The sequence below is a fragment of the Taeniopygia guttata genome, chromosome 1 (genome assembly GCF_048771995.1).
Source record: "Taeniopygia guttata chromosome 1, bTaeGut7.mat, whole genome shotgun sequence".
Classification (NCBI taxonomy): Eukaryota; Metazoa; Chordata; class Aves; order Passeriformes; family Estrildidae; genus Taeniopygia; species Taeniopygia guttata.
Window position 1 is genome coordinate 96,424,524 of NC_133024.1, and position 19,553 is coordinate 96,444,076.

Here is a 19,553-nt window from a genome sequence, read left to right on the forward strand (position 1 = left end):
GCCTGTTGTAGCAGTGGGTTGATTTGTGCCAGGAACACCTGCCTGGGATGAGCGGTGTGGTTATCCCCACTGTGGGGATTGTCTGCCTTTCCAGCTGCTTCTCTGAGAATCTGGGGTCTTCTCTACTTAGTGCCTTTGTGGTGGGACCTTTGTTTCCCCTTGTATCTGCACCCATAGCCTAGGTGAATATAAGGTAAAGCCCACCTGTGAGACATAGCAGCTACAGAAATCTGATGTTACCATAGGGTACAATAGGTTTTTGTCTGATGTGATGGGACACTCAGACTATGATGGTAGCAACAAGCTGGGCTGCATTTTGTTTCTTCATTGTAAATGGAAATGTTTCTATTTCTAAGAAACAAAAAAAATCCACTCAAAGAAAAAAAATATATTGGAAAGTGTTTCTCAGACTCCAGATGGACTCTTCTGTCAACAGCTGCTGGGTAGGGAATACAGAGCTGTCAAATCTGTATCCGTGTTATGCCCATTGTACACTCCTCTGAAAAGGAATCTGTTGGCAAGCAGCAGCACAAATTTGCTGCCCCTGGGGTGTCCAGCAGAGAGCAGGGCAGACAGAGCAGCAGTGCTGTGCTGAGCAGGAGTGGGACTCTGTGGGAGCTGGCATGGTGTGGTTGAGCTCAGCAAGGAACATCCACGGCCTGTCCTTGGATGTAGGATGCATCTCTTATGTGATTGGACACCTATATTTTTATATGGGTTGAATATGTAAATTTTAAACTGATGTAAATTATGAAAATTCTACCTTTGAGTTCTCTACCAAATTCATGCACAGGCTATCCCAAACACAGGTAAGATTTCTCTATGATTGCAACATACAAAATACTGATCACTGTATTTTACATGATGATAAAAGTGCACTTTTTCCCCTCATTTTGATATTGAAAAATAAAGATCATTTGAGCATCATATTCTTTCTGCCTTACACTGGAATTATATTCAAATATTCATAAACAAATAAAGCACCATTATTCTATTCTTTAAGCTGTATTGAGCTTTTTGCAAAATGATTCAAGATTTTGTAATGCTTCTTTTACATTTACCCTGCAGAAATTCTCATTAAATAAAAACAAGGAAAAAGAATATTGCCAATACTTAGATAGTTTTACAATAATAAAGACTGTATTCTGCTATGAGCTAGGAAGACAAGAGATGTAGCTTTCACAAAACACTGAGTCCCTCTTTTTGGCTTCTGTTTAAAACTAATCAATTGGAAGAGAAATATGGAAAGAAAAGATTTCAGAATTTAACAAACCAGTGTAAAATCAGCTACTGTCTTTTGATTACAAATATAGCACTTGTATTTCCTAAATGTATGTTCTTTTTAGCATAAGTTGTGTTACTAAATGCATAGCCTAATGTGTAAGGATGTGAGTGAATAATACACTAGGAACAAATTTGAAAACATAACATAAAAAGAGGGAGACAGGCCTGCACATAATTTATATTTTCAAAAATGTATTCTTATTTTTTTCCATAAAATAAATGGGGGAAGAGAATGGCAAATTTTCTATACATTGTCTTCCAAAAACAAAAAAATAGTTGGAGCTTTTTCTGACTGTAATGAAGCAACTTACTGGGTGGTGCAAGTAGAGAAGGGAAGCATCAGATGTTTTTGAGAAAGTTATTGCTCTCAGTTCAGACAGTGTCTGAACACTTATGAAATCACCTCCTGACAGGACACATTTAGCGAGGAAAACCTCTGTGGGAATCACCCAGTCACTAACAAAAGAGTTATACTTGTCCACAGCAGAAGCAAGACAGTGCTTTGCGTGATGAGCAAGTGCAGAAACATCATTTCTGTATTTTAGAATTGCAAACCAATAATTACAGACCATGTTAGAGTGAGATGAGAGATGAAATAGTCCTTGGTACCAGTAAATGCAATCTCAGGACTAGGATTTAATTCTCATGATCGGTCTTTGTAGTCCAGTTTTTAGTCTTGTAGGATCTCACATTTGGTAAATATGAAGCAGAACTGCTCTCTTGGGGATGTCTACCTTTAACCAAGTTGACTCAGGTGTGCAAGGTGTGCATCAGGCAATATCTAGATGAGCTTCTCAGTTGCCAGGATTTTTGTTGGACTCTGCAATCCATGAGTTTGATAATGACATAATGCCTTCATATTTGCACACTGCTAGCTAGATATCCCTGCTGAAACAGCTCTAAGTGACAAGCTGTCATCGTTGTGACTTCAATACATACTGTGTCCAGCCTGTCCTTTGTTTCCAGCCTGGCCTTTTTATTAACCTAGTAGTTCATAGTTCACACTTTCAAACACCTATCAGGTAGGTATACATCAGCCTACTTGTATACTTCAAAAAGCAGCAATATTCCAATGGAGTGCAACTGCAGAATCCTGGTCTCCCACTAGCACAATAGCCTAGGGTGTAATATTAGAGCTTAATTTGTTTTACATATGGAAGACTTTATAAATGTACCATACATATTTCCATGCTGTGGTTAGATTTTATGGAAAGACTGCAGAACTAGACAATAAAACATATAATGTAATTCCTGAGCAATCCACTATAAACTGAATGTTGGAGGAAAGCCTTTGAGTAAACAAGAGCACCAATAATGCTCACAGAAACTGTAGGGGCACAGAAATTGTATAGAAGCAAGAGAAAAAGCCACCTACATTAAGTCCCAGGAGGAGAAAGGCTGCATTTTTATCATTAAAAAAGTCATTTCAGCATGTGCAACAGGCAGCACAGTAATAAACCGCTGTCATTCAGATGCCACTGAAAGAATTGTTTCCATCATCAGTGCTGGTTCACCTTCACTGCACCTCTTTGCCCACTGTTCTGCCACCTTCAAATCTCATATAATAGAGCAGACACCATCTCAGACTACAGTGCACAGAGCAGTCGTGCTTCCTGTGAGCAGGGACTGGCATCTCTGGAATACACGTACAGAAACCTGCTGCTCCCCCAGCCTTGTCACACAGACCTACTTAGAGCTCTTTAAACGTGTTAATGTCATACTTCCTAACTGTCCACTTGTTAGTGCTTTAATTTCTCCACTAAATTACTTCACAGGCTACACATCTGTTACTGGAATTTACACCTTGGTGGAAAGCATGCCTAGGGAGGCCAAGAGAAGCCAATTATTTACACTTGCTTCCTACTTCAATCTGCTTGCTCTTTCCTCATTTTGTCTCAGACTTCTCCTCTTTATTTACCTTCATTTTCTGCTTCTCTCACCTGCTTACACCAGGAAGGAGAAAGGCCACAATGAGATTATTAGATTTAAATTGTCCCACCCCATGTGATGTTGCAAGTGGCTGAAGAAAGGACTTTTCTCTGGGACTCAGCTGTATTTATTTTTCACCACCTGCAGCAGCAGTAACACTGTTTCTCTCAGATTTTTTTTCCATCTCCCTAGCTGCACTGGAAAGCTGTGGCCATGTCAGTCACAGCCAGAGTGATGCTTGGCTTCTTTGGGATGATGTCACTGCAGTTACAGGTGGTGGGGCAGCAGAAGATAACTGAGCCTCCAAAGGTCATAAATGAAGCCCCAGGTAGCAGCTTGGAGAAGGACAGGATGATATGAAATCCTGCTCCTCTTCCACAGCTACTCCCCTTCCCCTTATTGGTTCTCACAGATGGGGAGCCCAGGACCTCCATGCTGCCCCCACACATTAAAAACAAGATCTGCACCTGACATTTTCCTCCCTCGTGTCTCCATGGGGCAATTATTAATTCACCTAAATGTTTTTAGGTGGATCAATATTTTATTCAATTATTATGAAAAGCAAAATAGGTATATTGTAATTAAATATTTTGTTTTGTTTCCCAGGAGAGCTCACTCTCTTTTCATGCTTCTAATTAATCTTAGAGACACTAACGGGAACATCCTTGGCCTTGCAACAGCACCCATCTCATAGCAGACCAGCTGCCTCTTTTCACTTGGAGTTTGTGGCTCTCTCTGCCATTTTCAGAGTGTCATTGCTGCCAGACTTTAGGCTAGTAAACATCACTGATTTTCCCTGTCTCTTTCTTTGTGACTTATAGTAAGTATTATTGCAAGTTGTTCCTCTCATATAAAACTCCATAAACTGGTCTTAGTACTGCTGGATTAAACTTTTCAGCAACTGTGAATTATAAACCTTCCTGTACATACAAAGTCAGCTGTAGTTCTAGTCAGGCGTTCCACATGGACCTCTCTTAAAATTTATTTTAAAGCTAATGTGGTATTTGTTTCACATGGTTTCAGGATGAGAGTTTTCATATGACACCTTCATGCTCTGTACCACACAGAAATGCACTTGGGCTACATTTTTTTTAGGGAGTCCAATCACCCATTTTTCACTCTTGTCCTTCTGACTGAGTAATTTGCCAGATGTGACAAGGAGAACCCAGAGGTGTATAACTAGCCTGAAAGAAAGTGAGATGATCCATTTCTGGTGTCATCTCTCTTTTTATTATTATGGAGCATTTCAAACAGAAAAAAACCCACTCCATTTACATTTGCAAAGCTTGTATGTCATCCCTAAAGCTGTCCACAACAGCTTTGATCCCTCAGAAGCTAACTTCCACTCGGGAAATAAAACTGTCAACCTCAGGAGGAACAGATGTGCAAAATGTAATCAGTGGGTAAGTAAACCATGGGTTTGGAAATCCCACACATAAGGAAGGAGAGCACAGCAAAACATGACAATGACGAGGAGAACAGCAAAGCCAAATGTGAGTAGCTACTGAGGTGTTTCAAGGCTGTGATGCAGCACAAGCTGCAGCTCTACCATGAAGAGCCCTTGTGCTCACCTGTGCCTGAACTAGAGCACAAACACCCCGCAATGGGACAAGCCAGGGGAGCATTTGAGCTGGTAGACAATACTCCTGCATGAATTTGCTTTACAAAGAACTGTTCCTTGACCTTCCCTCACCCTGGAGCATCACATGAGCTGGTGCCAACAAAAGAGATGAAGTGGAAACAAGAATTGTGCACTCTTCTTTTAATAGCTGTGGGGATTTAGCCTATGGTAAATGATGGCACAAACCAGTAATTGGCCTGAATTGTTTAAAATTCCTTCTCTTCTTTGTAAAATTTGATAACAGACAGAGAGGAAACAGGCAGATAAACATATACATAGTTCTGGATATTTACACATAACATTATATTAATGTTATAGACGTCAAAAATCCAGATATTTAAATCTGAAGCCCAAATGACAAGCTCTTAGAACGAAACTCTTCGACAGGAAGTTAATGCCTCCCACCTGTAAGTATGCAACACCACAGCAGTATCAGAAAACAATTCATGATGTTAGCACTTCATTTTCAGCTGCCATTTAAAAAGACTGAGTCCATTTAGTCTACCTGACCCTCAGTTATGTCAGATGCATTCAGCTTTGTTTGGAAAGATCCTATGTACATTTTTGTCTTTAAGGGCACAGGAAGCCTAAGAAGAAAAAGTTCTAAACTTCTGACAAATGTTTCTGTCATTTGATTTTCTCTGAAGAGGGATGCAATGGTAAAAATTTAGCCACACCATGTTTTGGTATCAGTCCTAGCATTTTGAACTAACTGCAACCTATTCAAAATCTGGTATTTTCAATTAACTGGAGCTTATTCACATCTGGCAAGCCAGCAAACAGAGCAGGAGAGTGTTACAGCAGCTTAGCAGAAGCCTGCCATGAATACACATTTGGACAGCCTGGGAGAGCATCAGTGTCATTCTGGGAATGTTCCTGGCATGGTGAAAGAAAAACATCAAAGACATTACTGATTTAAAAGTGCCTCCAAGAGTGCAATCTGTAGTGACAGGAAATGGAAAAATTAGCCTCAAAGGGACTGTGAAGAAAGAGCTAGTCCAGCATGATAGTGAGTTCCACACATACAGCTTATGTTTTGTCACAAAAGCAAAATAATGTGGTTTTTTTGGCCGAAACTCAGAAATAAGTCTTCGGGGCAGCTCAGAAACTGCAGGAACCAAACCAAGTTTGGAAGAGACAGCTCAAAAAGGAAGCCTTGTCATCTGCATGGTACATCTAATATTTTAAAAAGCTACTGTAACCTAGATACCAGCATTTAAAAAACAAAAGACTAAGAAGGTCTCAAGATGGAACCCTAAAGAGCTATGAAAAGGAAAAACGTTTGTGCAGAATAACTATTCGTGAGCTCTGCCTGAGACTACTCCAAACATGCCAAAATAGTACTTGTGGTAACCCAGCAGTGCCTTTTTGAAGTTGACATTGCCTTGGTGTGATTGATGGAATCAAAAGCTTCCAATAAACACAGATGAAGAATAAGAACACAACTGTGATCCCAGGGTAGACCAAGGACTATTATAGTCCATGGAATTACTATGCATGATTCCCATGCCTAAGGCAGAAATGCAAATTCTCAAGAAGTATATGTTATTAAGGTTTAATTGGAAGAATTAATTGACAGAGGGTTTTGCAGTAGGAAAATCTGTTTATAAGATGTGTTTTTGTAAACCATGGAAACAGACCCATAAGTTCCTTTAGCAGTTTTCCAGCTGAACAACGTAGCTGCTAAAATGTATTTGGGGAAACAGTTTAAGTATTCAGGGACAATATACAGAGTAAATTTCTTGTTACAGCCTGAATCCAATCACTACACAGTGCTCTGTAAGAGCACTTCAGCACAATATATCATGCTGTTTACTCTGTAGCATTTGAATATTGCTCCACAAAAATTAATTTCCGATAGGGAAGGCAGGACATTGGTTACACTCCAACTTGGCTCCTCACTTCTGGGGCATTCCCCTTTGTCCTAGGCCACCCAGAGATTAAATCCTTGAAAAAGTTGAAGGAGATTCACTGCACTAAACTTCATGAACTTCAATGAACTCTTGCAACATACAGGGACTGTAACAATGGTGTAAAAGAGTTGTAGTAAGGCTGAATTTTTGATCTACCACTCCTTGCTGATTCACATTATCTATTCCTATAGAAACTAAATAATATGTGTACACAGTCAATTCTTGTATTCCTGTTATGTTTTGGAGGTATCAACACAGAAAGCAACAACTAAGAGTTTTGAAAGGAAAACTGATTTTCATATATATTTCCTTGGGACATAGGTACTTATATTTGTAGCTCACCAAACAAACTGTAGGTCTGGGGCATTTCTGGTTATGTCTTGGATTTGTCTGCCAAATTTATAATCACTCTTAGGTCTCCCATGTTCCAAAAGACAATTCCAAAAAGCTGCAGTATTTGACCCAGGGGTCCTCCATGACCTCATCAAGAAATGAGGAAGAAAAAGGGTATATGCTACAAGCTGGCAGTGGTTGAGGAGTAAGTGTGCATTTGGGATACAGACAGCCTGGAAAAGCCAAGGGGATCATTCTTGCTGAGAGTCAGTCTGTGCCGACGATCAGGCCAAATGCAATCACAGTCTGAATGGCAGAGGGGGAGATGGGCTGTCTTAACGGATATAGGACACTGGACCACATCTTGCATGTAATTCTACTTGGAAAATCTGAGGCAGCCAAGGAAGGAATATGATTTAGAAACACTACATGCATGTGTGACTAATAAAGGCCTACGTAGACAGCTTACATATTTTAAAAAATAAATCTGGATAAAAACATATCTTTACACATGTGCTGAGCAACACTGGGAAATTTTTCATCATTTAGATCTCTTGAGTAAACAGGTAAGTAACAATATTGCCAGTCACAAAAAAGTCAGAAGACACAAGAGGTGATATTAAAAGAAAGACAAAATTCTCTGGTTTCCATCAGTAAATCTGCACCTATGATCACAATGTTTTTTTTTGATGTCCTGAAGCAAGAAAAGGAAAACAGAAGCTACTGAGAGCAAATTGTACAATAGAAATGCTTTTTAACAGCATTGCCCTTGCAGTTGCCAGGGCAGAGATGTTGTACTTTGCATTAAAAAACTCCTTTTTCTCACAGTACAAATAATACAAAATTCTAGGCTTCAGTGCAAACAAAGCCAAGCATATTTTATTCTGAATCAAATCAGGTTTTTTCTAGTCAAACTGATTGGCAGTAAAGTCCAAGTTTCCTAATTGTTTCAGGCAATCTTCTCAAGATTAGCTGCTATGTTTTACCTGTTATTCACCTAAACCAAGCACAGATTTCAATTCCCTGACCTTTTAAAAAGAGTTTGTACATTAATTTAATCTGGTTATGCAATGCTATTTTTTCCTTCTCAGTGGGGAGTTTTTATACCATGTTGGGAAATTTAACATTGAATTACATAGAAAGTGTTGCCTGAACACGATATTGTATTAGATCTTCAGGCAATGAAAACATTATGGAACCTTTATAGGCATCATTCCCACTAGAAAATGTTTTCCATATTAAATGTTGCCACATTTTTGCTCTGAAATGCAACCAATATTTTTTACAAAAAGTAAATATAAATGTATTTTCCAAACAGTTGATAAAAAAGAACGGACAGGTGAGTTACACATATATAACTCTAAAACAAAGAGTTACACAAATCTTTAGGTTTTGATTATTTTTCCCAACACTGTACTTAGAAAAATATTCCACCACCACAAAATTGAGAGGAAATCAATTCAGCTGGGGAGACTTTTTGAGATCACAAGGGCCAAAGATACTAAAACAGGCAGAGACATAAAGAGGTATAATTAATACATAAATATTGGTATATTGCCATTTTTAGACCAGCATAATCAATTTTAAAGAGTCTTAATCAGTGTAACTAAATTGTTGATAATGTACTATAAAATATAAATTGAACTGCTGCTCAGGCTATCTAAAACCATCTTCTCCCCCTCATCAGTCCCATACCCAGAACTTGCTTTTGTTTCTGTATGCATCAGCAGACAGGATTTGGGATTAAGAGATTCAGAGCAAATTGAAACATGGCAGGTCCTTTGACTTTAGGTTATGCTCTAACATGTACATTCATACTTACAGAACTGAATGTTAAGAGTGCCTTCATTCACCTTTAAGCCTTTAAACCCGCCCTCAGCCACACCGGCTGAGCACAGTCTTTTTTGCCTCTTCATAGACGAGCTTTAGGGATGCAGCCAAGAAATGGGGAAACCTACTGGGCTCTAGTTCAGCACATTATTTCTGTTGCTGTCTCCAAAGCAAGCATACGAAGAGAATCAAAATATGCAAGTGGTAAACAGCACAAACAGTGATAACAGCAGGGCATCTAAAACACTGCTGCTTGTACATTTACTGAGAACCCTCAGTTCTAATAATTGTCCCAGGGCCTCAAAAAGTGTTCTCAGAACATTCTTCAGAGCCTGTTCCAGTAAAACACTGAAACAAGTCACCCACATAGGTGGTAGATGCCTGATGCTTTAAAACATCCAACATTAGGTTGGGTGGGACTCTGAGCAACACCGTTTAGTTGAAGTCCCTGCTTATTGCTGGGGTCTTGGACTAGGTGACCTTTAAAAGATCTCTATGCTTCTATGAACATACAAAGATGAATGTAGGAGTTAACTTTTTAATGGAAGTAGTTGTTGTTGTAAATACCTGAGTTAAGATACTGTTTTCTTTAGTTTACATGGGGCTTTTCACCCCATTACTTTAACATGAGAACTGTGCCATTCTTTAAAATGTAACTTTAAATATTTTCAGCAGGTGGGATAATTTGCATACATTTGATATAACTAATTACTCTATGTTTTTAAGCAGATACAAGGTACACTTTTTGCTAAGTAAACCTGAAAAACCAGTAATACAAAATAGCAATAGCAGAGGTGGATCATTTGATAGAAATATGAAATCTTTCTTAAGTAAGTCTAGCAAATTTCAGTCACAGAGAGGAAAAACCTTTCACATGTAACAGTAATTTTCTACTGTAACATAATCTTGAGAAAATAGAGAAAACTCATTAGTAATTAAAAATAATATTAATGAATGGCTCATTTCAGTTGCCTGAAAAGGCACTCCATCTTCCCTTCTGCATTCAATTTTCACTATTGCATAACTGTAACACACAAAAAAAGTTATGAAGACTATACTTTCAGTATTGGTTCTTTCAGGAAATAGATGAATTTAATAGATTATGGAGAAGAATCTTATCATATCATTTTCTAGGCATGAGATGGAAAATTTTTGTCCCATTTATGCACCAGTATAAGTTCCTTTTAAAAAATATATACAGATATATAGATATAGATACAGATATAGAATCCATAGTTTCATAATATTTTCCCTTCCTTACCTCATATGGAAGAGAAACTCTGAAACACAAATTACTGAACAGGGCAGACGATCTGATTCAGGCATGGGACATAAGACTTGCCAACAGTTACCAATATTTCAGCTTTTTAACCTATTTGCAGCAAAGGGAATGCAGCAGAAGTTGAGGACAGATGAGGACAATGCGGCTGAAGTAATTTTCTGCATTAAGCAGACATAGTGACTCCAAGCTGAGGGAGGCTGAGTGACAGACACTGCATGACAAGACAACGCTGATTTTCTCATATGACTCAAGCACACAAATTTCAAACTGGCAAGAACTTGAGGATTTTTTTGCAGATTCAAAAATGAGGAACACAAAGGTAGTAGATATTTCCACTTTTGTAAACTAAAGGTACCTGGAGAGACAGGCAGAACGTAGTTAACCCCTTTGCCAACTCCACCACATATCCCTGATTTCTGTCAGCTTTTCTCTGCCCTGGTTCATGAAGATGAATGCAGGCAACACGAAATCACACAAAACCTCTGGTTACATCCCTGCTGGTTGCAGAATTGTAGAGGTGTGCACGTTTCAAAAGTTGGAGGCAAGGCACTGTTGCCATTACTATCACCTGGATGTCAATATTGCCAGCAATGAATAGCTGGATTGCAGCACATCCCACCACATCTGCACGCTAAGAGTGAGCAATCTTTTTAAGAGCATAACCTGCACAAACAAGGATCTATTTATTAGTCATATTATAAAAAATTACGTGCCTTCCTAAGCAATTAGAAACAGAAATCTGAAATACATAAACACTTGAGAATCTGATGAGCAATCAAATACTAATACAGAAGCGTTTTGCCTCCACCCAAAATTGTTAATACTGTGGGTCTTGTTGTAATAGTACCATAAGACAGAATTTTAGAATTATGCTTCTTTAAATTACTATTTCTGTGGTGAGAGGACTGATAATCCCTGTTAGCCATCCTGGGTCTTATTGCTTTTATAATTAGAAGTCAATAAGACTTTACTCAATAAATTAGTAGTTAATTTTAACTTGCTTTTTTGCAAGTTTGGGTTCAGCAAACACATGTAATTTTATTTGCTTCCACAGATTGCTTTCACTTTTGTTGTGCTTCAATAAAGTGTCGTGGTAAGCTCTGGGTGTTTGCTCAGTAATGAATTAAGTGGTTGAACACAGGATTTTAATAAACCTACTCAAAGAACAGCAGAAAACTTCATAGTGGTGCAGTCAGTCTCCACTAACTCCTAATAAAAATGCACCCTTAATAATTTTTGTCCAAGTTGGTACCTGTGAACACCGCAATGCATCTTTAAAGAACTATAAAACAACCCCAAATGTTTCGAACAGGCTACATCAACTATAGCATTTGCTACTTGGTGTTTCCCTCATTTCTTCTCTCTTTTTCTGTGTTCTCTTGTGCATTTGACATGCCAAATCAAGGATGACCTCCTTGACTGACACAGTTCTTTGAGCTTCCCATGGCAGGGAAACCCTAACAAATCCATTCCCCGACTGATGGGACAGTTACAACAATATAGCAGAGTAATGGTGTGGTAGGATTCCCCTTGGCTACATTTCTTGCCTGCACTTTTCAGTTTATGCAAGGCATTGCATAACTTCAAAATTCATTGAACTGCAAATAAACCTGCTTTCTGGTAAAGTATATAAAATATTATCTATAGCAGGAATATTATATTATGTTAATAAGGTAATAATATGGTTTTATGACTTGGGAGTTATAATACCACACTATTTCTAAATCATAGATAATTGCAGATTTTCTATCATTTATATAACATATTCAGGATATTGTTTTATAGATCCTATTGAACTCAATTGCAGTTTTAGGACTGCAACATAAACTTTAAAAATACTCAACATAAAGTATCCAGTATAGCTGAATTAGCATCTATCTGCATATTGGGAACTCAGCAGGGTAATTGTGTATGCAGCTGCTGAGGGTGTGACTGCTCAGGTCAGGGCTGTTCTGAGGAGCAGGATGTGGTACATCTCAGAAGGAAAGTAGATGCCACCAAATGGGAAGATTCAATCTTGTCTCAGCCACAGGAGTGCCACTGCTTGAGCTCAGTAAACCAATGATTTCAAAGTACCCTTTCATGCCTTAGAATTAGAAAGCATAAGACACTCAGGTGTGAACCTCATTGTTAATATGAAACTACCAAATCCTAAAATAGCTGAGCTGAAATTCATGGGAAAAAGGTCAATTAAAGGACTGTACACCTGTGAAGAGACCATATTTGACCTATTTCTAGATCTCCTCACAGATGTCAGTAAAAACAAAGCTTAGTTGCTACGTTTCTTCCCAACTACCCATTGACAGTAATTTGACTCTGAAAAAAAAGATTATAGAGGATTGAATCGACCAAGAAGCTCACTCAAAATTGCTATGCTTTTGATAATTATACAAAAGTAGGTCACAACATCACTACAGGTGAAAACTCTTCTGAATGAATGAGATTTATAAGGAAAACGGAAATTTGCAGAAATCAGTTGAAACACTTATGCTAGACATAAAAAGCTACACAACTTCTTATAGAAGTCCTGCTAGATATAAACATATTAAACCACTTCTGTGGCTTTTCTACCATGAATACTTTGATATGCATATCCACAAAATCATCATATCATACCAATCTCTAAATTAAATGTATGCTGAGGAACTCCATAGCTGACATTCTCAGTAGAACCATACTGCTGTTACCAATTGCTTTAAACACATATAAAAGTTCTCTAGAAATTAAGCCCTATTTGTACTCCATTAACTGCTTTTGTAGAGACTGTCTTTGCTCAGAACTCAAGCTCAGTAGGAGAGCAAAATAGGATTCTTAAGTAATTTTTTCAGTGTGTATCTAAATATAGTATTCTTTAGGCATCATGACCACCTGGAAATACAAATCACACAAGGTTGCTGAAGTGCTATATTTACAACCTTTTACTCACACATGTAGTTTGCTTTATAATACATTTAAAATATTAAATTTTTTTAACATTTCTTGCAATTATGAATATTTTTCATCTCAATGTACTTTTAAAAGACTACAGCTTAGGGTCTAGTCATGTAAATTTCCACCACATCTTTTACAATTACTGAAATAAAGCTGCACAATTTCCCTACATTAGCCACAGAATGCAACAAAGCAACTCGAGTGCTGCAAGTATCCTTTTGCAAACAGCTTGACAACACTACACATTGGTTGAAAGTTAGTAGAGTACAGCTTATTTTTAGGACAACTTCAGTTTTCCTTATTGGAATTCCATTTCTAACAGTCTAAAGAATACAATTCTGATCACTGCAACTAATTAGTAACTTAAAGTAAGCAGAAAAAGAAAGACAGCAGTAATTAACTTTATTTTCATGACTAGGGGAGGAAAGAATTACCTAAGGCTTCATCCATTTTTCCATTAAGGCCTAATTTAAGACATTGACTCATAAATACATTTTAGGAGAACAATTTACAAGTAGAAATGAGTCTCCAAAGGCTTCAAGAATAAGTCAATTGCAAAAACAAATTACGGAATACCCAAAGGATGCCTAATTCCCTTATTTGCCACCACCTACCATTGCAATTCATACTGAGGGGGATGGCACAGATACATCACCTCCAACACTGTACTTTTTATTTGTTTGTTCTGTGTTTACAAAGTTATATTCATTCATATAAAACTAATAGACAACCTCACAGATGGATGTGGTACAAAAGTGATTTATTTCAGCAGAATATAGACAATATTTTCTTAAATGACACCACCAAAACCCAGCCCTAACTCTGAAGGTACATTGAGAACAACTCTCACCCACTCAGTTTCAATGTCAACGTTTTTCCTAATTTAATAATAAAGGGTGCCCAAAACATTGCACTGTGTTGTTTGGTTTTAAGCTTGAAAAAAAGTAGGAAAAAATGCAGAGATTTTTGCTCACTGGAATATCATGAAGATACTACTTTTTATGATCTGCCAGGCAAATGCAGGAAAAATGTGGATTAAAGACTCACCCCAGTTTAACCTCTGGCCTAAATATTCAGTCAAAACCTAACAGGCAACTGAATAAGCATATCAAGGAAAATTAACTTTCCCTTTTCTAAAGTGGGCTAAGCATGAGTGCAGACTGTTTAAGTGTTTGAAAAGCAGAGTGTCCTCTTTCATTGTTTCACTTGGGAAAAAGCAAAGATAACTTTATTATGTCATCCAGTCAGATATTTGACAATTCTAAATTACGATGGTTGATTCTGACTCTGGAGAAGTTGAATTTCACTGTATTATCAATTTACATAAAGAGAAATTGCAAAATGTCATCTCCAGACTGGAGGTCATGACAACATTCTTCATTAAAAGAGAAAACATGTCAGCTTCTGAAATGTTAATATCTAAACAATCTTGCACATTGATTTTTGCAGCTACAAGTAAATCTCCATCTTCCATAAGTCAAACAGCAAAATTTTAACCCTTGCAAAGACATCTGTGATTTTTTGTTACATAGTAGATGGGTTAAGAAACCTCTTCACATAGATTCCAAATTTATTTAAATGTTTCCCAGTTAAGAGATCAAATTTGAACAAAGTTTATGATCCTTAGCATCCTTCTTAGGTTATGAGATCAAAACAAAGCACTTAGAAAATTGAAAAACAATCAGGGACGTACTCCTACCTCTCTTAAGTAACTTTAATTACTTGCATTTAAAAGTTTAGAGAAAGGTTCTTTTAAACGCTCAGAAAGTTTAAAAATATGCATACCTTTTACCTGCCTAGCCAAAAAGGAGTGATATTAGTAATCTTATACTTAATGCTGTACTTCTTTACTGGAATGCTTCCACCATACTTTACAAACAATATTGAAAATGTATCAAGTAACACTCCAGAGACAGTTCAAAAATGACTGCACAGTAGAGGTTCTTTTCTCATAAAGCTGGAGAGGATCTCAGCTCTGCCATATACCTGGAGACATTTCAGAATATTCTCCCCATAAAAGGCGAAAGCCTAAAATGGTTTTACAAATTTCAATTATTATACTCATACGTCTATATCTGCATCTACAGTTGTGTCTAGACATACAGATACACATTTATCCTGCATATGTAATATATGGTAATATACATACACCTCATGGATCTGTATACATATCACACACATTCCCACAGACACTTGGCATTTTAATATCTTCCCTCATAACTCAGCATGGCGTATAACTTTCTTAACCATTTGATTTTGTCTTTTTAAGAAAGAAAAGCATGAAATAACTTAACATCAAAATTATATCTGGGAAAAACATGAAGAAAAGCATTAAATAACTAAAAAAAATTATTTAAATGTTTCCCAATTAAAATGTTAAATTAAGGGTCTCAAAAGTAGATCTCTGTTTAAAAGTGAAGTTATGCTACAGCAGCATTTTCACTGCTCAGCTACTGCTAGTGACCAGCCTTCTTACCAAGCTTCCTTGTCTCAATATTTCCTCTATTGGTCAGCTTCATTTGGTATGCTCAATGCAGTCAGTATTATCTTGCTTCATCACTACTGTCACTCTCACCTTACAAGATGTTTTTCTTTCCTTTCTGCCAGCATCTTTTGCCTCCCCATCTCCAGCTATTACTACTCTTGTTCTTAGCTTAAAATTTATGTCTCTGGAAGTGCACATGCAGCTTTCAAAGTCACTTCCTTTCCCTGGCATTCACTCTCTGCCAGCAGAGAGTTCCTCAGTGACCAGCACTCACCCTTCCTTCAAACCATTCTCTCCACCAGCACTCCTGTTCTGCCACCCCTGTCCCATGGGATGATGCACTATTGCATGCCACTGCTTGCAGTTTCCATGCCTGGTTCCCCAGTGATTACTAAGTTGGGCACCTTGTGATAGACAAGACACCTTGAGACAGGCATCTGCCATGCAGGTACTCAACTCTGAGCTCTTGCCACCTAGACCTTATGGCCCTGAATTCTCAGCTCTGTAATTGAAAATAATTTTTCCCCCCCTCCCCTCCCTTAAATTAAGAGACTCCACTGCTAATGTTTGTGGAACAGTGCTGCCTCTCCAGTGATGAGACTGACTGGGAGCAAAGAGCAAACTACATCTCCAGGCAGGAGAACCAATGGACTTACTGTTGTATCCCCGTGTACTACTTACCATCTCCAGGTGCCCACCTTGAGGTTTTACAGCATTTTGCTAAAACTGTTAGGTTTACTTTTCTTACTGCTAGGTTTGCTATTCTTACCCCTTTTTAATTAATTAAAATGGCTTTATGAAATATTTCTGGCAAATACACCCACAACCCCCATGATACCACTGCACACCCAGGCTGGCAAAGCATAGACATTAATGGGGACAGACAGGTCTGATGCAAAATTCATTGATGGCTACTTTCATTTGCTCTAATGGACTTATCCTCAAGATTATTTGGCTCATTAGAACAAGTGAGAATCTGCCACAGTATCCCTAATCTATGTTAGCAGATGCCTGTCTTTGGACCATATGTTGAGTATAATCACTTTCAGTTGCCATTTCTACTGCATGGTGAGCAATTTGGCAACTACTTCCTCTCATATGAGAGGCATCTGGCACAGACAAAAGCAAACCCTCTGGATTTCTCTACCAAACAGAAATATATTGAAAACAAATTATGAATATCAAAGACTGTATCTGGAATGAGCAGATAGTGCTTCCACAGATACTTGCATATTTTTCTTCAGTTATTCAGTTTTCTGTATGCATAAAATAAATTATTATAGAAAATTCGTGATTTACAGAAACATTGTGATGTGTGACTGCGCAGAAAGTGAACAACAATTTCATCATATCATGATTTTCATTAAAGAATTGGTACTTATGCTGTTCTGGATTTCAAGACTTTCCTCCACCTGCCTTACATGACATTGTAATTCACATCAAAAATTTGACACTTATCACCAGAGGGTGTTGGTCTTTCTGTATCTTTTGTTTATGAGCACTAAATAAGTAAATCTTGTAGAAAATTAGTAATTAATGCTATGGAATCAAGTAATCTCTGTGAAGTGTTAAATGCTTGCAATGAAATGCACGAGGACAGCGAAACTGCACATAAATATTCCTCCCAATCTCTTGACAAATTTCAAATATTTCTTAGAATTTAGAGTTAATTTCTTTCAGTTTTGACAAAATAATTTTATAGATGAACATAAGCCAAATACAATATTATTCACACTGCTTCCCTCTACTTGGTCCTCATGTTCTATGTCAGGTGTTACCACTGCTACTGCACTATAAAAACACTGCTATTTCATCCAGCACTGATTAGTAGCAATTTTTCCTTTAAGGTTTCCTTTTGCTTTAAGGTGCTTTGTTCCTTGAGGAATGTTTTTTTCAAACACAATATACGACTGAATTTTGATGCCCTATAAGGCAAAGCTCCAATTTATAGCATTTTAAATAAATCTTCCCATTCTGTCACTTGATAAAAGCCTGCTGCATTACTGGCATAGCTGTGAGTACCTTAGGGATTTCTGCCAACTCATCTATGCCAGTGGCATAACTTCTGCACCTCTTTGACCAATATGATTATTATTCTGAAAGAAACTTCTGCTCAAGAGTTTAATTTCCTGACTGAGGCTCAAATTCCAATTTTCAAGCACATTGTCATAAATCCAGTGTCATATCAAACACTTGATGATTTTGGAGGATTCCAAATCCCATGTCTATAGAGGAAAGTTTCTTGGTTGATTGTACACAAATGAAAATGAGAACAGAATCTGAACTGCTGATGAGAGAGCACCGCAAAGATTCACTTGTTCAAAACCTCACAAATTGCAGGCAGACTTTACTCAGCATGTGTAAAGGTGGCAGACACATGCCAGCATTTAGAACAAATACACTCGTTGATGTTTTAATCAAATCTTGGTTCAAATTTAATTGAAATAAGCTTAAGAATTCTCAGTATCATTAATTGTTCAGTTCTGTGTGTACAGCAAGGATGGGAGGAAAGAGACACATGCAGTTGAGGGCATATTAGGGAAAGCATCCCAGAAGCTTGTTTCCTTAGTAATTTACAAAGCAAATGAAGGTAATGTGAAACTTCAAATCTTACAATATCTGCTTTATTAGACTTCAGTTTCTTGTTACTCTTTTCTCATTAGAAAACTCTTTTAAACACTAAAGCCTCTATACAACTCCTCCACCTCTTTCAAATCCCTTTCTCTAAACTCTAAGGCATGTATTAGGCTTCAAGCTTGGTACATGAATTAGCTCCTTGTGATACTGTCCCACGGAGGGTATTTTACTGATCTAATAAAACCACAATGAAATTACTGTACACAGCCTAAAACTGAAGCCAAATTATTGATTTTTAGGGTTTCATTTCCAACCCTAAAGTGGCAGCATTCTTGAAACCCCTGAAAGTATACGTGTCTTTGGCAAAGAACCAGCCAGCCATAGCGGCACACTGTCCAAGCATTACATTTTCACCACTGCTCCAAGAGGCAGGAAATGATGTGTGCCTGTGGGTACATATAATATAGATGCCACTCAATCATACTCCACCTTTCCAATTATTTTTATTGAACTGGTTTTTTCAAACATTGAGATACCAGGACAGTAAGAAGAATGATGGTGCCTCAGTGGGAACATGATGAAAAAGTAAGTTAGTACTATCATTTGATGTCAGTCCCAAAGTGTCATTTATTCAGGTTGAGGGGCTTGAGAGGAAGCTAAGTGTCTGATAAAAAAAATAACACAACCCTTGTGTCTTGTCTGTGCTACAATATTAATTTCTACATTAACCTTGCTTTAATATAAGGAAATGTTTGAAATTTCACCGATGAATATTTATTAATATGGGATTTTATACCATCTATGACTGATCCAAAAAATTGCCTTAATTTCAATAAATTTGAAATGAAAGTGTAATAGTTCATTCATACAAATAATTGGTGGAAAATTTTGTAATATACTATTAAAGGTAGATTTCAATGTGCACATATATTATAAAGCTTTCAGAGAGCAGAAAATAGTAAAGCAGAAACAATGCATAGGAAAAAAAAGTCAAGAACTCATATCCCAACCTGAAATGTATTCCTAAGGGAATAGCTTGAGTGCTATATGAAACTGAACTACTTGCTTCCCTTGTCTTTTAAGCCTCTGAAAACAATGGAATATGAGAAGAGGAAGAATTAGTGGCAAAGTGTGCAGTACAAAGTTAAACAGAAAAAACTAAGTAAAGTGAAGAGAATAGACAATAGTTGAACTTCTGTGGAACTTGGAGCTTTAATGTTATTTTCTTAATTTAGTTTTCATATTCATTTAAATCCTCTTATTTCCAGTAAACCATTGAAAATTATTTGTTATTTTTCCAGTCTTTTACTCACAACAACATATTAATATCTCTAAGGAGGCTTAGTTTTTATGTGAAAACAAGTTTTT

The 19,553-nt window shown here is 37.4% G+C and overlaps 1 long non-coding RNA gene across 1 annotated transcript in view; it reads right to left on the reverse strand.

The window, feature by feature from the left end:
• LOC140680342 (uncharacterized) overlaps positions 1-19,553 on the reverse strand; it is an 80,669-nt gene that overhangs the window by 543 nt on the left and 60,573 nt on the right. The window lies entirely within an intron of this gene.